General features: G+C 40.1%; 1 protein-coding gene and 1 long non-coding RNA gene across 14 annotated transcripts in view; one reads left to right on the top strand and one right to left on the bottom strand.

Annotated features, from left to right (window-relative positions):
* The window catches only part of LOC140849682 (uncharacterized), an 87,336-nt gene extending 67,861 nt beyond the window's left edge, over positions 1-19,475 (bottom strand). Inside the window, exon 1 of the long non-coding RNA XR_012131884.1 lies at positions 4,882-19,475. This is a non-coding gene — a long non-coding RNA (uncharacterized lncRNA). The remainder of the gene's footprint in view (positions 1-4,881) is intronic.
* Positions 1-21,316, top strand: part of FAM193A (family with sequence similarity 193 member A) — a 191,948-nt gene that overhangs the window by 15,147 nt on the left and 155,485 nt on the right. The gene's annotated exons all lie outside the window — the stretch shown is intronic.

Here is a 21,316-nt window from a genome sequence, read left to right on the forward strand (position 1 = left end):
TGTTTTTGAATTTACTGAGGCTCTTTTTGTAGCCTAGTATGTGGTCTATTGTGGAGAATGTTCCATGTGCACTTGAGAAGAATGTGTATCCTGTTGCTTTGGGGTGTAGAGTTCTATAGATTAAGCCCATCTGTTCTAGTGTGTTGTTCAGTGCCTCTGTGTCCTTACTTATTTTCTATCTGGTGGATCAGTCCTTTGGAGTGGTGTGTTGAAGTCTCCCAAAATGAATGCATTGCATTCTATTTCCTCCTTTAATTCTGTTAGTATTTGTTTCACATATGCTGGTGCTCCTGTGTTGGGTGCATGGATGTTTATAATGGTTATATCCTCTTGTTGGACTGACCCCTTTTTCATTATGTAATGTCCTTCTTTATCTCTTGTGACTTTCTTTGTTTTGAAGTCTATTTTGTCTGATAGTAGTACTGCAACTCCTGCTTTTTTCTCCCTGTTTGCATGAAATATCTTTTTCCATCCCTTGACTTTTAGTCTGTGCATGTCTGTGGGTTTGAGGTGTGTCTCTTGGAGGCAAGCATATAGGTAGGTCTTGTTTTTTTATCCATTGTGTGACTCCATGTCTTTTGATTGCTGCATTCAGTTCATTTACATTTAGGGTGATTATCGATAGGTATGTACTTATTGCCATTGAAGGCTTTTGATTCATGGTTACCAAAGATTCAAGGTTAATTTCCTTACTGTCTAAGAGTCTAACTTAACTCACTTAGTGTGCTGTTACAAACAGAATCTAAAGGTTCTTTTGTGTTTTCCTCCTTTTTCTTCCTCCTCCATTCTTCATATATTAGGTATAATATTCTGTACTTTTTGTCTATTCTTGATCGATTTTGCGAATAGTTGAATTAATTTTGGATTTGCTTAGTAATTAGCTGTTCTACTTTCTTTACTGTGGTTTTATCACCTCTGGTGACAGCTCTTCAGACCTAGGAACACTTCCATCTATAGAAGTCCCTCCAAAATAGACTATAGAGATGGTTTGTGGGATGTAAACCCTCTTTGCTTATCTGGAAATTGTTTAATTCCTCCTTCAGATTTAAATGTTAATCTTTCCAGATAAAGTAGTCTTGGTTCCAGGCCCTTCTGCTTCATGGCATTAAACACATCATGCCACTCCCTTCTGGCCTGTAAGGTTTCTGCTGAGAAGTCTGTTGTTAGTCTGATGGGCTTTCCTTTGTATGTGATCTTATTTCTGCTTCTGGCTGCTTTTAACAGTCTGTCCTTATCCTTGATCTTTTCCATTTTAATTACTATGTGTCTTGGTGTTGTCTTCCTTAGGTCCCTTGTGTTCGGAGATCTGTGGATCTCCATGACCTGAGAGACTATCTCCTTCCCCAGATTGGGGAAGTTTTCAGCAACTACCTCCTCAAAGACACTTTCTATCCCTTTTTCTCTCTCTTCTTCTTCTGGTGTCCCTATAATGTGAATATTGTTCCGCTTGGATTGGTCACACAGTTCTCTCAATATTCTTTCATTTTTAGAGATCCTTTTTTCTCTCTGTGCCTCAGCTTCTTTGTATTTCTCTTCTTTAGTTTCTATTTCATTTATTGTCTCCTCCACTGTATCCAACCTGCTTTTAATACCCTCCATCGTGTTCTTTAACGATTGGATCTCTGACCTGAATTCATTCCTGAGTTCTTGGATGTCTTTCCTTACCTCCATTAGGATGTTGATTATTTTTATTTTGAACTCCCTTTCAGGAAGAGTCACGAGGTCCATATCATTGATATCTTTCTTGGGAGTTGTATCAATAATCTTAATCTGGGCTAGGTTTCTTTGGCGTTTCATATTTTTACATGGCGCCCTCTAGTGTCCAGAAGCTCTATTCTGGAGCTGCTCAGCCATTGAAGGCTGAAGCAATGTCGGGGGTTGCAGGGGAGCATTATTGGTGCCTGTGGTGAGGAAAGAGCTGTTCCCCGCTTCCCGGCTGCTGTGCCTGTCTCCACTGCCTAAACCAGTGGGCCGAGCGCACAGTTATAAGCTTTTGTCCCAGAGCAGCTGGATATGGATCCCTGCTTTCCAGAAGCAGCCGGAATCCCAGTCTCCCCAGGAACTCCGCGTGTCCCAGCTTTCCAACCCCGTAATCAGAAGAGTCTCATGAAAGCACCATGAAATGCAGGTTTGTGCTCCCAGAGCAGATCTCCGGAGCTAGGTATTCAGCAGTCCCCAGCCTTCCACTCCCTCCCTGCTCCGTTTCTCTTCCTCTCTCTGGTGAGCTGTGGTGGGGAAAGGGCTTGGGTCCCGCTGAGCCACAGCTCTGGTACATTACCCTGTTCCATGAGGTCTGCTCTTTTCTCCAGGTGTATGCAGTCTGGCACCGTCCTTTTTCCTGTTGCCCTCTGAGGATTAGTTGCGCCAACTAAATTTTCTAATTGTACCCAGTTTTAGGAGGAAACCTTTGTCTCTCCTCTCATGCCACCATCTTTAATCCTTCCATACTTTTTCTTTTAATCTACCTATGTAATTTATTTGAAGTGCATTTCTTACAGCTACTTAATTTCCCTTAATCATTTATTTTAATCTTTTCACCTTTAATTGTAATGTGCAGTTCACTTTTAAACAACGTGGGGGTCAGGGGCGCCAACCACCCACATTTTCCTGTTGTTGAAAATCCATGTATAAGTTTTGACCCCTGCAAACTTAACTAATAATAGCTTTCTGTTGGCTGGAAGCCTTACCAATATTACAAAGTCAGTTAACATTAATTTTTTATGTTGTATGTGTTAGGTACTATGTTGTTATAAAAAAGTAACGCAGAGAAAATTTTTTTGAAATTGCAGATTTCCAAATATTTTTCCAATATGTTTATTGAAAATAATCTACATATAAGTGGACCTGCACAGTTCAGACCTGTGTTGTTCAAGGGTAAAGTATACATGTGAAATATACCTATTAACTTAATGCATTTATTTCTGTTTTAATTACTAGTTCAATATCTATTTGGTACTAGTATGGACATTACATAGTAGTCTTTATTGGCCTTTTTTGACCCTTTAGGCTTTCTGTGCTCATTTGCTTGAATACACTGACAGGGAGACACAGCTGTCTTTATTTTAGAGAGTGTTTAACCAGTAATGAGTTGAAACTGAGTAACGTGTATCTCAAGGACCTGCAAGACATTTATTTATTTTACTGAGAAATCAGTTTTAGTTTCTAATCTACCTTAGGAATGTTTGTGGCCTTGATTTACCACAGTTTCTCTGGAAATCAGCCTTTTTTCATACACATTTATAGAAAGCAGAGAACATTTCTTCTCTTGAATATTTTGAATATAGTATTGTATACATCTTGTAACTGAATAAAATTTAACCTGCCATGGCCCAGGATTTTTTAAGATTACCTTTTTATTTTGAAGTAATTGTAGACTTACAGAAAAGTTGCCAGGTTAGTATAGAGCTGTCCCATATTCCTTGAGCCAACTTTTCCTGATGTCATCATCTTACATGTATATTTATCAAAACTAAGAAATTAAAATTGGTACAATATTAACTAAAGACTTTATTTGATTATTATTTTTTAATTGAAATATAGTTGATACACAATCTTGTATTGGTTTCAAGTATACAACACAGTGGTTCAACAGTTAACCACCTTGTTAAATCCACACCCCACTAGTGTGGTTACTATGTATTACAAGACTATTTGGATTTCGCTAATTTTTCTACTCATACTGTATTTCTATTCCAGGATCTAATCTAGGACTCCACATTACATTTCATGGTGCCAAATTTAATATTTATTCTTTTTAGCTGCCTAATCTCTGAAATGGGAACATGAGTTTTCCTTGCCTCAAGGGAATCCTACAAAATCTAATATTTGTTTAAATATGGCAATAATTTTATATTTATTCTTAAGTGCAGTGAAATTTTCAACTATTCAGTAGTCTAATACAACTAATTCTTTTCTCTAAAAATGTTTAGCAGTTATTCCACCATGGTAAAAGCAACTCAGCAGGGGAAACCTTCTCTGCAAGTTCCTGCTGAGAGTTTACCTCCCTCTTTAGAGGCCATTGAAGGGGGTGACTTGTCAGTGCAGGTGCATCCCTAGTTGATGGTCAGGACAGCTTACCAGAGAGAGTTACCAGCCCCTTGCCAAAGCTGTTTGGTTGCCTTGGATAAAGAAATCCTGTAAATGAAGTCTTGGCCATGTTTATAATGTTGTTTTCTGTTTTTAAAAGCATGGAAAACAGCATTAGTTATCAATTGGCTTAAATTGCAGCTACAGTCAATATATTTTTTCTGTTTTTTTTTATTAAAGTGTCATCGATGTACAATCTTATGAAGGTTTTACGTGAACAACATTGTGGTTTCAACATTCACCCATATTATCAAGCCCTCATGCACCCATTGCTGTCACTGTCTATCAGTGTAGTAAGGTGCTGTAGAGTCACTACCTACAGTCAGTATTTTTCCTTCCTTTAAAAAAATAACAGGTCAATTATATCTCACTTAAAAAAAATAATAGGTTGGATCTGTCAGCCAGTCATTACAATTAAATGTCTCTCTACAAGCTGGGGGTTCTTTGCATGTTTACAGGTGCCCACACCAGTGGAATGCTGGGATTGGTAAATCTTAGACTTGTAGAACTTTTGAACGGATGGGATAACAACAGAACAGATATTTATTGCTGAAATAGTATTTGCTAGCTGAGGAAACTGAGACCCATAGTTGAGTTGGAAAAATTCCCTTAACTGTCATAGTTAGTGTCCCCTCTTGCCCCTTCCAGCTCTTGGTGGCATTTATCACTTTACAGTAATCACCTGAGATGTAAAGCCCTCCTCTGATTCTCGTCTGCCCTACTCTCACCCAGTCTGCATGTTTTCTCTTTCTCTAGTCTGTCTTTGTGAGCACGCCCAGCAACTCCTTTGTCCACCCTTTCTTCAGATACATATCTGCCCATGTGCCCGAGCTCCCAGAAGTCTTCACTTTTCCTGGGTGGCACCTTCACTTGCTCTTCTACTGTGCCTTGCCTGCCAGACTGACTGGCTGAATGGAGAGGTTCTCATCCTTGTCACCTTTAGCTTCCTTTCACTCTGTTGTTCTGCTGCTGTCACCACCTACTCTGACCGGGTAGCAGTCACAATGTTCTGCTTGTGTGGTGCGGCCTGCCCAGCACGAACGGAACATGTCCTGCCCGCTGTGCTTTTGTTGGTGCTTATTCTGCACAGTGCTCCTCTCCCATCTTTGCCCAGTTAACTGCTGTGCCTCTTTAAGAGAAGGTCATGCACGGTCCCCATGGGAAGCGTGCCTTCACCATCCTAGACTGAGTTGTTGCCTTGCTTATGTGTTCCTTTGATGCCTGATCATGTTCTGATTTGGAGGAAAGCTTTTGTCCTTTTTTCCAAAGTTAATTCTATATTCCAGGGATTCTTAACTGATGGATTTAGTGAGTCTGTTAGCCCATGGAAACTCATTGCAAAATTTATGTGTGAGTACATCATCTCAGGGCCCTTTAGAACCTCTCTGCCTTTTCTCTCCAGTGTCTTGAACCTTTCCTCCTCTGTCAAGTTATTTTCATTAGCCATTATCATTGTGAGTTTCCAAGCTTCCCTTCCTCTCAGTCCTTCTCCTGACCTTGCTTAACTACTTAAAACACTTTTCTACCTGACTTGGTCCTACCCGTTGCCACCAGGTGACTTGAACACTGGTTAAGAGTACTGGCTAATGCTGCTCCTTCTCTCACCCTCAGTTCCTGTGCTGCTCCTCATCCAGCCCTTTGCATCTGCCACTTTAATCAGCCTTTACAGAGGTCATGAACTGGTCCTGTCCTTACCAAATCCTGGTGATGTTCTTCACTACTGATATCCTTTGAGCTTGCTGCATTTGACCGTGGTGATACATGTGTTTCTGGAACTGTTTGCCTGTCTTTATAGGTTTATGGTACTGTCCTCTGATGCTTTTTTGCTTACCCCCTGGCTTTGGCAAGCTCACTTACTCCTACACTTACCAGCACTCACCTTGATGCAGGTGATTGTTTGTTCAGTTCTTCCTCTCAGGTTCAGGCTTGGTATTTTTAGCATATGTTGGTAGAGACTTCTGTTGATAGTTAGAAACCCAAATGGTGATCAGGAAGCCTCTTAGACTGTGTTGTTGGTACTGTCTTTATTAGAACAAAGATTGAGGTCTTTTTACCCCTTGTGTTCTGGCAGTGAACTCAACTTGCCATATTAAGACTAAACTCTTCTTTCTATATCATAAATACAGTACTTAGGTAATACTGGCTTGTCTACTAGCTCATTATTGAAAGAGGCTTTTGTCTAAAGATCTTGGGCCAGCTGTATATGGTTGTGTATTGGACACAGTTTCCTCTTCTGTCAGGTATGAAAATCAGGCTGGATAATCTTGAAGGCCTTTTCCAACTGTGTTTCAATGATTGTCACTTCTTTGGTCACACATTTTGACTTCCTGTAGGGGTCTCTAAAGTGGTGGACTTTAAAAGGCACACTGGAAGTAGATAAGACCTCTCCCTGGTGCTGCAGGAAGAACATGTTAGTTTTTGTATATTCAAATAAGACACTATGGGTGGAGCCAAGATGGCGGCGTGAGTAGGACTGTGGGAATCTCCTCCCCAAAACATACATATTTTTGAAAATACAACAAATACAACTATCCTTAAAAGAGAGACCAGAAGGTCCAGGACAACAGCCAGACTACATCCACACCTGCGAAAACCCAGCACCTCAGGAAGGGGGTAAGATACAAGCCCCGGCCCGGCAGGACCCGAGCACCCCTACCCCCAGCTCCAGGCAGGAGGAGGAGTCGGAACGGGGAGGGAGAGGGAGCCCAGGACTGCTGAACACCCAGCCCCAGCCATCCGCACCAGAGTGCAGACACAGTGTGTGGTGTACTGGATACTAGGGAAACGGGACAGTAAGACCTGTGAGCGGGTCCCTGCAGCCGGCACCCTGGGAACAAAGAAAAGCGGGTGCTTTTGAAAGTCTTAAAGGGACAGGGACCCCACCACTGGACGGAAGTGTCCTGGGACCCTTAGCCTAGCAGCTGGGAATCCCAGGGAACTCCGGGCGCCCTAACCCCCTGGGCGGCAGTGCAGCTCGGAGGCCCCTCACAGCAATAAACAGCCCCCTGCCCATTCCCCCTCCGGGGCCCTGCCATAGCAGAGCAGCAGCCTGAGGCTGGCCATGCCCACAGCAAGGGAGCTTCCTCCATAGCGGCCAGGCAAGAAACAGAGACCCAGTCTACACACAACTGCCCAACACAAGCCGCTAGGGGTCACCGTTGTCCCAGTAAAGAAAGGCCAGGAGCAAGTAGAAAGAGTCTTGACTCTCCCAGCTGACAGACGAGTCAATATCATACCACTGCATGTATCGACATGAAAAGGTAGAAAAATTTGATCCAGACCAGAGTAACCCAGACATCCTCCACATCCTCCCCTGAGAAGGAATCTGGGAAGATAGATTTAACCAATCTTTGTGAAAAGAAATTCAAAATAAAAGTCATAACCATGCTGATGGACTTGCAGAGAAACATGCAAGAGCTAAGGAGGGAGAATACAGAAATGAAACAATATCTGGAAGGACTGCAAAGCACAGTGGATAAGATGCGAGAGACTATTAATGGACTAGAAATCAGAGAACAGGAATGCAGAGAGGCTGACACAGAGAGAGATAAAAGGATCTCCAGGAATGAAACAATATTAAGAGAACTGTGACCAATTGAAATGGAACAATATTTGCATTATAGGAGTACTAGAAGAAGAAGAAGAGAGAAAAAGGGATAGAAAATGTCTTTGAAGAAATAATTGCTGAAAACTTCCCGAAACTGGGGGAGGAAATGGCCTCTCAGACCACAGAACCACACAAACTTCCATGACAAGGGAACCAAGGAGGGCAACACCAAGACACATTATAATTAAAATGGCAAAGATCAAAGACAAGGACAGAGTATTAAAGGCAGCCAGAGAGAAAAAAAAAGTCACCTACAAAAGAAACCCATCAGGCTATCATCAGACTTCTCAACAGAAACCTTACAGGCCAGAAGAGAATGGCAGGATATATTTAATGCAATGAAACAGAAGGGCCTTGAACCAAGAATACTGTATCCAGCACGATTATCATTTAAATATGAAGGAGGTATTAAACAATTCCCAGACAAGCAAAAGTTGAGGGAATTTGCCTCCACAAACCACCTCTACAGGGTATCTTAGAGGGACTGCTCTAGATGGGAGCACTCCTAAAAAGAGCACAGAACAAAACACCCAACATATGAAGAATGGAGGAGGAGGAATAAGAAGGGAGAGAAATAAAGAATCATCAGACAGTGTTTATAATAGCTCAATAAGTGAGTTAAGTTAGACAGTAAGATAGTAAAGAAGTTAACCTTGAACCTTTGGTAACCACAGACTTAAAGCCTGCAATGGCAATAAGTACATATCTTTCAATAATCACCCTACATGTAAATGGAATTAATGCACCAATCAAAAGACACAGAGTAATAGAATGGATAAAAAAGCAAGACCCAACTATATGCTGCTTACAAAAGACGCACCTCAAACCCAAAGACATGCACAGATTAAAAGTCAAGGAATAGAAAAAGATATTTCATGCAAACAACAGGGAGAAAAAAGCAGGTGTTGCAGTACTAGTATCAGACAAAATAGACTTCAAAACAAAGAAAGTAACAGAGATAAAGAAGGACATTACATAATGATAAAGGGGTCAGTCCAACAAGAGGATATAACCATTATAAACATCCATGCACCCAATACAGGAGTAACAACATATGTGAAACAAATACTAACAGAATTAAAGGAGGAAATAGACTGCAATGCATTCATTTTGGGAGACTTCAACACACCACTCACTCCAAAGGACAGATCCACCAGACAGAAAATAAGTAAGGACACAGAGGCACTGAACAACACACTAGAACAGATGGACCTGATAGACATCTATAGAACTCTACATCCAAAAGCAACAGGATACACGTTCTTCTCAAGTGCACATGGAACATTCTCCACAATAGACCACATACTAGGCCACAAAAAGAGCCTCAGTAAATTCCAAAAGATTGAAATTCCACCAACCAACTTTTCAGACCACAAAGGTATAAAACTAGAAATAAATTGTACAAGGAAAGCAAAATGGCTCACAAACACATGGAGGCTTAACAACATGCTCCTAAGTAATCAATGGATCAACAACCAAATTAAAATGGAGATCCAGCAATATATGGAAACAAATGACAACAGTGACACAAAGCCCCATCTTCTGTGGGATGCAGCAAAAGCAGTCTTAAGAGTAAAGTATATAGCAATCCAGGCATATTTAAAGAAGGAAGAACAATCCCAAATGAATAGTCTAGTGTCACAACTATTGAAATTGGAAAAAGAAGAACAAATGAGGCCTAAGGTTAGCAAAAGGAGGGACATAATAAAGATCAGAGAAGAAATAAATAAAATTGAGAAGAATAAAACAATAAAAAAAATTAATGAAATGAAGAGCTGGTTCTTTGAGAAAATAAACAAAACAAATAAGCCTCTAGCCAGACTTACTAAGAGAAAAGGAGAATCAGCACACATCAAGAGAATCAGAAACGAGAAAGGAAAAATCATGATGGACCACACAGAAATACAAAGAATTACTAGAGAATACTATGAAAACCTGTATGCTAACAAGCTGCAAAACCTAGGAGAAATGGACAACTTCCTAGAAAAATACAACCTTCCAAGACTGACCCAGAAAGAAACAGAAAATCTAAACAGACCAATTACCAGGAACGAAATTGAAGCATTAATCAAAAAACTACCCAAGAACAAAACCTCCGGGCCAGATGGATTTACTGTGGAATTTTATCAGATATACAGAGAAGACATAATACCCGTTCTCCTTAAAGTTCTCCAAAAAATAGAAGAGGAGGGAATACTCCCAAACTCATTCTATGAAGCCAACATCACCCTAATACCAAACCAGGCAAAGACCCCACCAAAAAAGAAAACTACAGACCAATATCCCTGATGAACGTAGATGCAAAAATACTCAACAAAATATTAGCAAACCGAATTCAAAAATACATCAAAAGGATCATACACCATGACCAAGTAGGATTCATCCCAGGGCTGCAAGGATGGTACAACATTCGAAAATCCATCAACATCATCCACCACATCAACAAAAAGGAGGACAAAAACCACATAATCTTCTCCATAGATGCTGAAAAAGCATTCCACAAAATTCAACATCTATTCATGATAAAAACTCTCAACAAAATGGGCATAGAGGGCAAGTACCTCAACATAATAAAGGCCATATATGATAAACCCACAGACAACATCATACTGAACAGCGAGAAGCTGAAAGCTCTTCATCTGAGATCGGAAACAAGACAGGGATGCCCACTCTCCCCACTGTTATTCAACATAGTACTGGAGATCCTAGCCACAGCAATTACACAAAACAAAGAAATACGAGGAATCCAGATTGGTAAAGCAGAAGTCAAACTGTCACTATTTGTAAATGACATGATACTGTACATAAAAAACCCTAAAGACTCCACTGCAAAACTACTAGAACTAATATCGGAATTCAGCAAAGTTGCAGGATACAAAATTAACACACAGAAATCTGTGGCTTTCCTATACACTAACAATGAACTAATAGAGAAATCAGGAAAACAATTCCATTCACAATTACATCAAAAAGAATAAAATACCTAGGAATAAACCTAACCAAGGAAGTGAAAGACCTATACCCTGAAAACTGTAAGACACTCTTAAGAGAAATTAAAGAGACCACTAACAAATGGAAACTCATCCCATGCTCCTGGCTAGGAAGAATTAATATTGTCAAAATGGCCATCCTGCTCAAAACAATATACAGATTTGATGCAATCCCTATCAAATTACCAACAGCATTCTTTAATGAACTGGAAGAAGTAGTTCAAAAATTCATATGGAAACACCAAAGACCCCAAATAGCCAAATCCTGAGAAGGAAGAATAAAGTGGGGGGCATCTCACTCCCCAACTTCAAGCTCTACTACAGAGCCACAGTAATCAAGACAATTTAGTACTGGCACAAGAACAGAGCCACATACCATTGGAACAAAGTAGAGACTCCAAACATTAACCCCAACACATATGGTCAATTAATATACGATAAAAGAGCCATGGACGTGCAATGGGGAAATGGCAGCCTCTTCAACAGATGGTGCTGGCAAAACTGGACAGCTACATGTAAGAGAGAATGAAACTGGATCACTGTCTAGCCCTGTACACAAAAGTAAATTCAAAATGGATCAAAGACTTGGACCTAAGTCATGAAACCATAAAACTCTTAGGAAAAAACATAGGCAGAAGTCTCTTTGACATAAACATGAGCGACCTCTTGAATATATCTTCCCGGGCAAGGGAAATAAAAGCAAAAATGAACAAGTGGGACTATATCAACCTGAAAATCTTCTGTACAGCAAAGGACACCATCAATAGAACAAAAACGTATCCTATAGTATGGGAGAATATATTCATAAATGGCAGATGGGATAAAGGGTCGACATCCCAAATATACAGAGAGCTCACGCACCTCAACAAACAAAAAGCAAATAATCCAATTAAAAAATGGGCAGAGGAGCTGAATAGACAGATCTCTAGAGTAGAAATTCAAATGGCCAACAGACACATGAGAAGATGCTCCACATCGCTTGTCATCAAGGAAATGCGAATTAAAACCACAATGCGATATCACCTCACACCAGTAAGGATTGCCACCATCCAAAAGACAAACAACAAGTGTTGGCGAGGTTGTGGAAAAAGGGGAACCTTCCTACACTGCTGGTGGGAATGTAAATTAGTTCAACCATTATGGAAAGCAGTATGGAGGCTTCTCAAATGCTCAAAATAGAAATACCATTTGACCCAGGCATTCCACTTCTAGTAATTTACCCTAAGAATGCAGCAGCCCACTTTGAAAAAGACAAATGCACCCCTATGTTTATCGCAGCACTATTTACAATAGCCAAGAAATGGAAGCAACCTAAGTGTCCATCAGTAGATGAATGGATAAATAAGAGGTGGTACATATACACAATGAATATTACTCAGCCATAAGAAAAGAACAGATCCTACCATTTGCAACAACATGGATGGAGCTAGACGGTATTATGCTCAGTGAAATAAGCCAGGCGGAGGAAGACAAGTACCAAATGATTTCACTCATATGTGGAGTATAAGAACAAAGAAAAACTGAAGGAACAGAACAGCAGCTGAATCACAGAACTCAAGAATGGACTAATAGTTACCAAAGGGAAAGGGACTGGAGTGGATGGGTGGGAAGGAAGGGATAAGGGCGGGGAAAAGCAAGGTGGCATTACGATAAGCATGTATAGTGTTGGGGGAGTATGGGGAGGGCTGTACAACACAGAGAAGACAGGTGGTTATTATACAGCATCTTGCTATGCTGATGGACAGTGACTGTAGTGGTGTGTGTATGGGGGGACTTGTTGAGGAGGGGAACCTGGTGAACATAGTGTTCTTCATGTAATTGTAGATGAATGATAGCAAAAAGTAATAATAATAAAAAATAAAAATAAGACACTACACTTTACAAATGCTTATTTCATGGATTGGGACTGGTACCCTTACTCAATCTGTTTTTGAGTCATGGGTCTTGCATGATTCCTGAGATACCCTGAGAGCAGAGAGGACATCTGTTCACTGACAGCAGGTTGAAGCCTATGGCTATTCGTGAGCGCTTCTTAAGTACAGTTGTGAATTCTGCTGTCTAACTGAACTGGTTCTCACAAAGTAGTCATGTAGTCTTCAAAGAAACCCTGGTCTGAAGACAGTGCCAGTAATGAAAGCTAAAGGATCAGGAAATTGATGCATAGCCACCACTACTGCTTCCTGTATGAGCTCTTTACTAGCTATGTAATGAAGCTAGGAAAATGATGTATTAAGCAGGATTGAGAACCAGCTCTCAAAGATTATTTGAAATGTGGAGTTACATTTCTTTTATTAAGAATGAACATTTACGAAGTGGTTATCTTGTCTTAAAATGATAGGGAAGGAAAGCCTTCACAGTCAGCAGAATATTTATAAGCTAAGCATCCAGAAGAGAAACAGCACCTATACATTTTGTAGCAGTGTTTTAAGTCATGCATCACTCAATCTAGTACTTTGTAAAATTGTGTTAAACTTCAGGATGAACTCCTCCTGAGGTTTTACATTTCTGTAAGGTTCAGTTGCAGAAGCAACTTCAGCTGATTGGCACAGACAGACATTCAATATGGAGAATTAGGAGCAGATAGAATTTTGGAAAGGGCAGGTGGGACAGACTTTCTAGGTTGGGCTTCCAAGAAGGACTTCTGGACCACTAGTACAGTGCAGAGCCGTGGAGCTGGTTAAGCCAGTAAGCAGCCCTGCTGCACTTACAGACAACTGAAAGACAGTATAGTCACAGATCATTACCTCCAGGGGTGGTGAGGGAATAGGCAGAAAGGCTGATATAATTCATGACAACAGAGTAAATACATTACTTTGTCAGCAGGTGCTTTTGGAGTATCCGTAGAGTATGTTGCAGATTTTTTGAGAAAATATTAGAATAAATCATGATGGGGGGTTACTCTAAAGTGATGGAAACAGGTGTTTCCAAACAGGTTTCAGCTTAGGCTTTTTGCTAGATTCAGATTGAGTATTTGGTGTGTGTGTGAGGGAGCCACTGAATATCCTAGAGCATTTACATTCTGAAGTCATTTCTTAGTAAACAAGGTTTTGTGGAAAAACTAGATATAACCAGTGGAGAAGCCACTGTGATTTAAAAAAAAAGGCGATTGAATAAGGTAGAATTGCAGAAAGAAGAACACATGTGAAATTTATTCACACTTTGATGCATAAAGAAGTTCTTATTGCAACAAAATAGAGCCAGAAGCACATAAGGGATCCGCCTGAGACCTTTACAAAGCAGTAAATCTTTATAGTGTTTTGTAATGAGATGGGGACTAACTGTGAAAATACTTGGCATGCACATTGGTTTGCTAGTGTCTTGCGGCAAAATTAAAAGCATTGCCTATTCTGAAGGTGAATTCAGTGTTTTTCTTTTACATAAACAAGTGGTCTAAAGTTGCTGACCTTTCTGTAATAATAATTGGCTGTCAGTAGAAAGCTACCTAGCTGTGGATAAAGTGAAGGTTCCTGAGGCCATGGTTCCCACCTGGCCCTGGTCAGCTTGCTTACCACACACGTGTGAGCAATACGTTGTTATTGACTCCCTACGTAAAGAACTCCGCCCAGTGCTTTGGGCAACAATGGTGGCATGGCTGCAAAGCTGCAGCAGAGTAGAGCAGAGGACAGGGACTGAGACAGCTGCCCTGGTAGAGAGGCCCAGAGGCAGAGACCGGCTTGCTGCACGCAGACTCGCTCTGACTGAACGGGATTCTAGCGATTGGCCTGCCACCGTGGAAATAAAGTTGGGTACAACCCCTCCATGGCATCTTACTACATTGATGGACAGTGACTGCAATGGGGTGTGGGGGGGATCCATAATAAGGGTGAATGGAATAATCACATTGTTTTTCTTGTGAAACCTTCATAAGAGTGTATTTCAATGATACCTTAATAAAATATAAAGTTGGGTACAACTCCTTCACCCCAAGAATGTTTTACTGTCATTTCTTTGGTCCCATTCAATCCGTAGTGAACTTGCTTGGGGCAGAAACCCATTGGCAAGACACTAGCAAATACAATATTTTTAAGAAAAATAAACATTAAATCTGTCCCCTCAAGGTAAAGGTGACATTTTAACAGTAAGTAGAAAATTGCTTTTTGAAAAAAACTCTTGATGTAGAGAGAAGAGAACTTTTGAAAGTGGATGTTTACACTTGTTTCCATCATTATTATTATTTTTTGGTAAAAATAATATAAATAGTTATCTTTACATTGAAACTTGGAAATTAATTTTTAGCCTGTTTAAAAGTGTCTTGTAACCCTTTGAACTTATTAAAAATAGAAAAAAATGTGATTTCTTCAGATTACTGTCTATGGACAATGAACTCTGATGAGGAAGATGAAAATTGACTAGCTGAATTTCAACAAAAATCCTTGCGTAATTGATTGATGGGATTGAAAGTTGCCGAGCATGATATAATAAGTGCAGCCAATGACATATTTCTTCCACGTAGCTCTGTGTATCTTTAAAGGAGAGGGACCTTTTTCAGTAAAGACTGCCAGCACAACCAGCTTTCTAAATGATTGAATCTACAGTGCTCCAAAGGCCTAGTTTTAACACAAAGTAGTATGCCAAGATTAAAAAATACAGTAAAGTATATTCAATCTTTATTGTTAAGATCTTAAACTTTTTTCTCATAATTTTATGTAGAAGTGTTCAGTATTGTTAGAAAACATGTGCAAAAATATGATTTCATTTTATCTTACTGTGTGTTTTGTGTGCTTATTATATGTAAATTACATCCACCAGCTGCCTCTGAGCACCTTCCGTGTTTCTGGTAAGGAGTGCAGGACGACCTCAAAGCCATGCTCTCCCGCCGTGCCCCCAGATGTATTCTGCCTTGTCAGTGTGGGGCATGTGCGTTCAGGTCTTCCTGACCAGGAGTCCTTACAGAGAAGGACCACGTGCTGGCGACCAGGCAGGACCTGTCTCTGAGTCCGTGTATCCTGCGCTTTCACCCATCTCCACTCTGGATCTTGGCGCTCTCTCCAGGAATGCTTTTTCTCTTACTTCCTCTTTTCTTCCATTCCCCATCCCTTCCTTCTAGTTCTGCCGCCTGGACTCGATGCTGCCTCTCCATTCAGCTCACCCTGACCCTCTAACTACAGTACTTACCTCTAATGACACTGAGCGTGTTTGTATTTACCTGAATATTTGCTGTCTTTTACTAGATTGGAAGTTTATTGATGCAGAAAATTTAAAGGCATAGTACCTTGTTCATAGCCAGTGTCTGTTGAATTAATCAAGTGAGATGTAGAATTGGGAATTTTTTTTAAGTTGTCTAAAAATTTCTGTATCACATTTGCAGTATAGAAATTTTCTACTATATAAGTTTACACAGTCTAGTTAATAAGGTCCACATGTTCAAACACACTTAACTAAAGGTATAGCCAAGATTGTAGGCCAGTGTTTCACATGGCGAGGTGTATTATTACCAGGCAGAGTGACTGTAAGTCTGGGGAAAGGAAATCCTGGGGCAAAATACCTCTAAATACCGAAATCAGTCAAAGGGAGAAATAAAAGTTTAAAACTCATTTATTGCTCATGAATTGCAGTTTGGGGCCGTCTCTCTCTCCTGCTCTAGCTGAAGCAAACAAGCAAGCAAGGACCTCCTTCCTAAACTCAGGTTCAAATAAGCCCTCGGTTGCCCAGGTAACTACCTACTGACATGGAGGTGAACTTCTCTCCACCCCTGAGGATATGTAAATACACTAAAGCCAGGCCAGGTATTCTGGAACTACTACAATTTTACCCACAGCGACTATAATCTTAGAGGCAAAAAGGAGGCATTACTGTGAAAAAGGAGGAGTGGGAGAGAATTAGAACTTAGATCTTAGGTGATAATTCCTTAAATGTTTTCTTGTGATGCAGAGCTGATTCAGATTTAGTAAATTCTGATTCTGGAGTGCAGAAGGATCCTATTTTCTTCCCTTCCCCGTGGCGTGGAAATTCATGACTGAGTAGATTAAGTCTTTAGATTGTTCTGGAAGTTGCACACAATTTGTCTCACTATTTATTTATTGAATACTCATGGGTTTACTTGTCCAGATTCTTGTAAAGGGACAGCTGATGAGAAACCTCAGAAACCAATGTGTGGGGTTGAGAAATTGTAATGGAAATTCTTTTGCTAACAGTGATAGAATATAACTTCCAAAAAACTGGGTAGTATTTAGCAGCAATACAAAAGCAGTCTGTCTTGCCAATGGGTTTCAGCCCCAGGCAAGTTTACTATGGATTCAGTGTGAACAAAGAAAATGACAGCAAAACGTTCTTGGGGTGAAAGGGCTATACCCAACTTTATTTCCAGGTGGCAGGTCAGTCACTAAAATCCCGTTCACTCAGAGCGAGTCTGTAGGCAGCAAGCTGGGCTCTGCCTCTGGGCCTCTCTGCCCTCATAGCCGTCCTGCACAGTTGCCCTGCACAGCCGTCCTCCGGGCCTCTGTCCTCTGCGCTGCCACTACTCCAGCCTCTGCTGTGCTCTCCTGCAGCCTTGCAGCCCTGCCACCTTGTTGCGCCCAGAGCACTGGGCGGAGCTCTTTATATAGAGTCAACAGCCATGTAATGCCCACAGGTGTGCAGGGAGCTAGTCAAGCAGGGGCAGGTGAGAATCCTGGCCACAGGAACTCTCGTTTTATCCACACAGTCCAAAGGTAGTTTATTCCATTATATTTAAGCATAATTCTGTAGAATGTGAGTTTAGCGTTATTAGTCAGTTTTAACAGTGAGAATTCTGCTGTTTAACATCCTGAAATACACTTTGAGAGTTGTCTGAAGATTGAGGGAGGGAATACCTGAGATCTGGCTTTATTAAATCCCCGGTTTGTTCATCGAATATTTAGAGCATCTGTTATGTATTAGGAATTCTTCTTAGCATCGAAGATGTCATCTGTAACAAAGATGACTATCTTCCCCCTACACTCTTAAAAAAAAATCTTCTATTTATTTATTTATTCATTTTGGTTTCATTACTATAAAATTACATGAGCAACATTGTGGTTAGTAGATTCCCCCGATTATCAAGTCCCCAACCCTATATCCCATTATAGTCACTGTCCATCAGCATAGTGACATGCTATTGAATCACTAGTCTTTTCTGTGCTATACTGCCTTCCCCATGTCCCGCACTACATTATGTGTGTTAATTGTAATGTCCCCTTTTCCCTTGTTCCCTCCCTTCCCACCCACCCTCTCCAGTCCCTTTCCTGTTGGTTACTATTAGTCCATTCTTGGGTTCTGTGAAACTGCTGCTGTTTTGTTCCTTCAGTTTTTTCTTTGTTGTTATACTCCACAGATGAGTGAAATGATTTGATACTTGTTTTTCTCTGCCTGACTTATTTCACTGAGCATAATACCCTCTAGCTCCATCCATGTTGTTGCAAATGGTAGGATTTGTTTTCTTCTTATGGATGAATAATATTCCTCTGTGTATATGTACCACGTCTTTATCCATTCACCTACTGATGGACACTTAGGTTGCTTCCATTTAATGGCTACTATAAATAGTGCTGCAATAAACGTAGGGGTGCATATGCCTTTTTCAAACAGGGCTGCTGCATTCTTAGGGATTCCTAGGAGTGGAAGTCCTGGGTCAAATGGTATTTCTTTTTTTTTTTTTTGAGTAGCCAGAAATTTTATATTTTGATAGAGGAACAGAGACTCATAGTTCAAAATTTGTGTAATACTGTCCTTAACTACATTTGATTGATAATAAATCATGCCAAGTTTAGAATTGTTTTTCATGGTGCGGAAATCATTTAGGAGACAGAAGAAACTGTCACTTATAGAGCATGATAAACTTGGTTTGCATGACTACATCTAGACTGTTTCTCAAAGAATCTCAAAAGCTCTCCCCATAAACTTCTATTCTACTGATGACCCTTACCAAATTATTTAGTATTAAAAAATAAATATTTGACTTTTCTTCATTTGTATGTTTTTTTTTTTAGAGGGTATCTCTTGTATTTATTGGTCAAATGGTTGTTAACAACAATAAAATTCTGTACAGGGGATTCAATGAACAGTCATTCATCAACCCCAAGCCTATTTCTCAACAGTCTCCAATCTTCTGAAGCATAATGAACAAGTTCTTACATGGTGAACAAGTTCTTACATAGTGAATAAGTTCTTACATGGTGAACAGTGCAAGGGCAGTCATCACAGAAACTTTCGGTTTTGATCACGCATCATGAACTATAAACAATCAAGTCAGATATGATTATTTGTTTGATTTTTATACTTGATTTATATGTGAATCCCACATTTCTCCCTTATTATTATTATTATTTTTTAATAAAATGCTGAAGTGGTAGGTAGGTGCAAGATAAAGGTAGAAAACATAATTTAGTGCTGTAAGAGGCCAAATGTAGATGATCAGGTCTGTGCCTATAGGCTAAGTATTAATCCAAGCTAGACAAGGGCAACAAAACATCCATGGATTCAGAAGATTTCTCTCAAAACAGAGGGAGTGAGGTTCTGAGCCTCACTTCTGTTGATCCCCAATTTCTCTCCTGATGGCCCCCCTGCGACTGTGCCTGTCTTAGGTTGTTCCTCCCTTGAGGAATCTTAGCCGTCTCTGGCTAACCAGTCATCTTCCGGGGCCATACAGGGAAATGTAAAGTTGGTAAGTGAGAGAGAAGCAATATTGTTTGAAAAGGTTAGCTTTTTACTTCTTTGCAGATTTATGCCCTGTGGCTTCTATGCCCAGCATTTGTCTTGAGATATCTTTACCACTTGGAAGAATTATGATACTCAGTAATTTTCAATATGAGGCACGAATTCTACTAAAGGGTTGTAATTAGGAAGGAAGAAGAAAAGCTATAGAAGTAGCAGATGGAAAAAAACATGGGAAGATTGATTATTTCTTTGACATATCTTCTTGTAGAGTAACATAAGCACATATAGGTTTTAAACTACTAATTAAATTGTGCACACACATTAACATAATAGGAATACAGCTACATAACAAAAGCAGACCTACAATTACCAGCCATATCCAGTGAAACTAAGAAAACCAGTTAGGTACCCTAGGCATTTGTGAAAACTTATCAATGATATGATGGATATTGTCTAACTGAATTTGAATAGTTTGAGAAAAATCAGACAAATTAAAACAACACATTCCTGGGAACTGTTCACATCCCATATGTTCTTTTAACAGTAGAGAGTCTATGGTCCACGATTTTGGAGCACTGCAACTTGCACTTCTCCTAATTCTTGGTTGAGTTCCAACAGTATAGATACAGTCAAATTTGTTGTTTTACTGTATGCACAGGCCAGCTTAGATATCTCCTTCTTCATTCCAATGGCAAGTCCAGGAACCAGTGGGATGAATGCAGCTACAACTGCAGCTGCCCCAGGATCTTTGTTGAAGTTTTTTGATGATCATCTTCTGGAATGATTCTTACAGAGGATGTTGATGTTGGAAGTTCTCCTTCATATCGTATCTTAATTTGTTTTCTGTGTAGCCAAATTAGGCTTTGATCCTCTGTATAAACACAAACAAACCCTTTGCCCACACTTTGATATGACCTTTATACCATTGTGAAGAACCTATTGGAGATCACCACACAGGAACTGCTTTCTTTTATTTTTAAGAGAAAGGAATATTATCACAAAAATGTACTTCCATAGCTGATCATCTGATACCCTTTAAAATATCAAAATTAAGGATATGTAAAGCATGCATTACTCATTGATTTGCAGTTAGTTTTATGCTATCAGGGAGTAATCCCCCTTTTCTTTCTTTTTTTCTTATCATTAATCTACAATTACATGAAGAAAATTATGTTTACTAGGCTCTCCCCTATACCAATTCCCCCCACAAACCCCATTACAGTCACTGTCCATCAGCATAGCAAAATGTCGTAGAATCACTACTTGCCTTCTCTGTGTTGCACAGCCCTCCCCGTGCCTCCCCGCACATTATACATGCTAATCGTAATGCCCCTTTTCTTTCCCCCCCTTATCCCTCCTTTCCCACCCATCCTTCACAGTCCCTTTCCTTTTGGTAACAGTTAGTCCATTCTTGGGTTCTGTGATTCTGCTGCTGTTTTGTTCCTTCAGTTTTTTCTTTGTTCTTATACTCTACATATGAGTGAAATCATTTGGTACTTGTCTTTCTCTGCCTGGCTTATTTCACTGAGCATAATACCCTCTAGGTCTATCCACGTTGTTGCAAATGGTAGGATTTGTTTTCTTCCTATTGCTGAATAATACTCCATTGTGTATATGTACCACATCTTCTTTATCCATTCATCTACTGATGGACACTTACGTTGCTTCCATTTCTTGGCTATTGTAAATAGTGCTGCGATAAACATAGGGGTGTATATGTCTTTTCAAACTGGGCTGCTGTATTCTTAGGGTAAATTCTTGGAAGTGGAATTCCTGAATCAAATGGTATTTCTGTTTTGAGTTTTTTGAGGAACGTCCATACTGCTTTCCACAATGGTTGAACTAATTTACATTCCCACTAGCAGTGTTGTCAGGTTCCCCTTTCTCCACAACCTTGCCAACATTTGTTGTTTCTCTTTTGGATGGTGGTGATCCTTACTGGTGTGAGGTGATATATCATTGTGGTTTTAATTTGCATTTCTCTGATGACTAGCAATGTGGAGCATCTTTTCATGTGTCT

This window comes from Manis javanica, chromosome 5 (genome assembly GCF_040802235.1).
Source record: "Manis javanica isolate MJ-LG chromosome 5, MJ_LKY, whole genome shotgun sequence".
Classification (NCBI taxonomy): domain Eukaryota; kingdom Metazoa; phylum Chordata; class Mammalia; order Pholidota; family Manidae; genus Manis; species Manis javanica.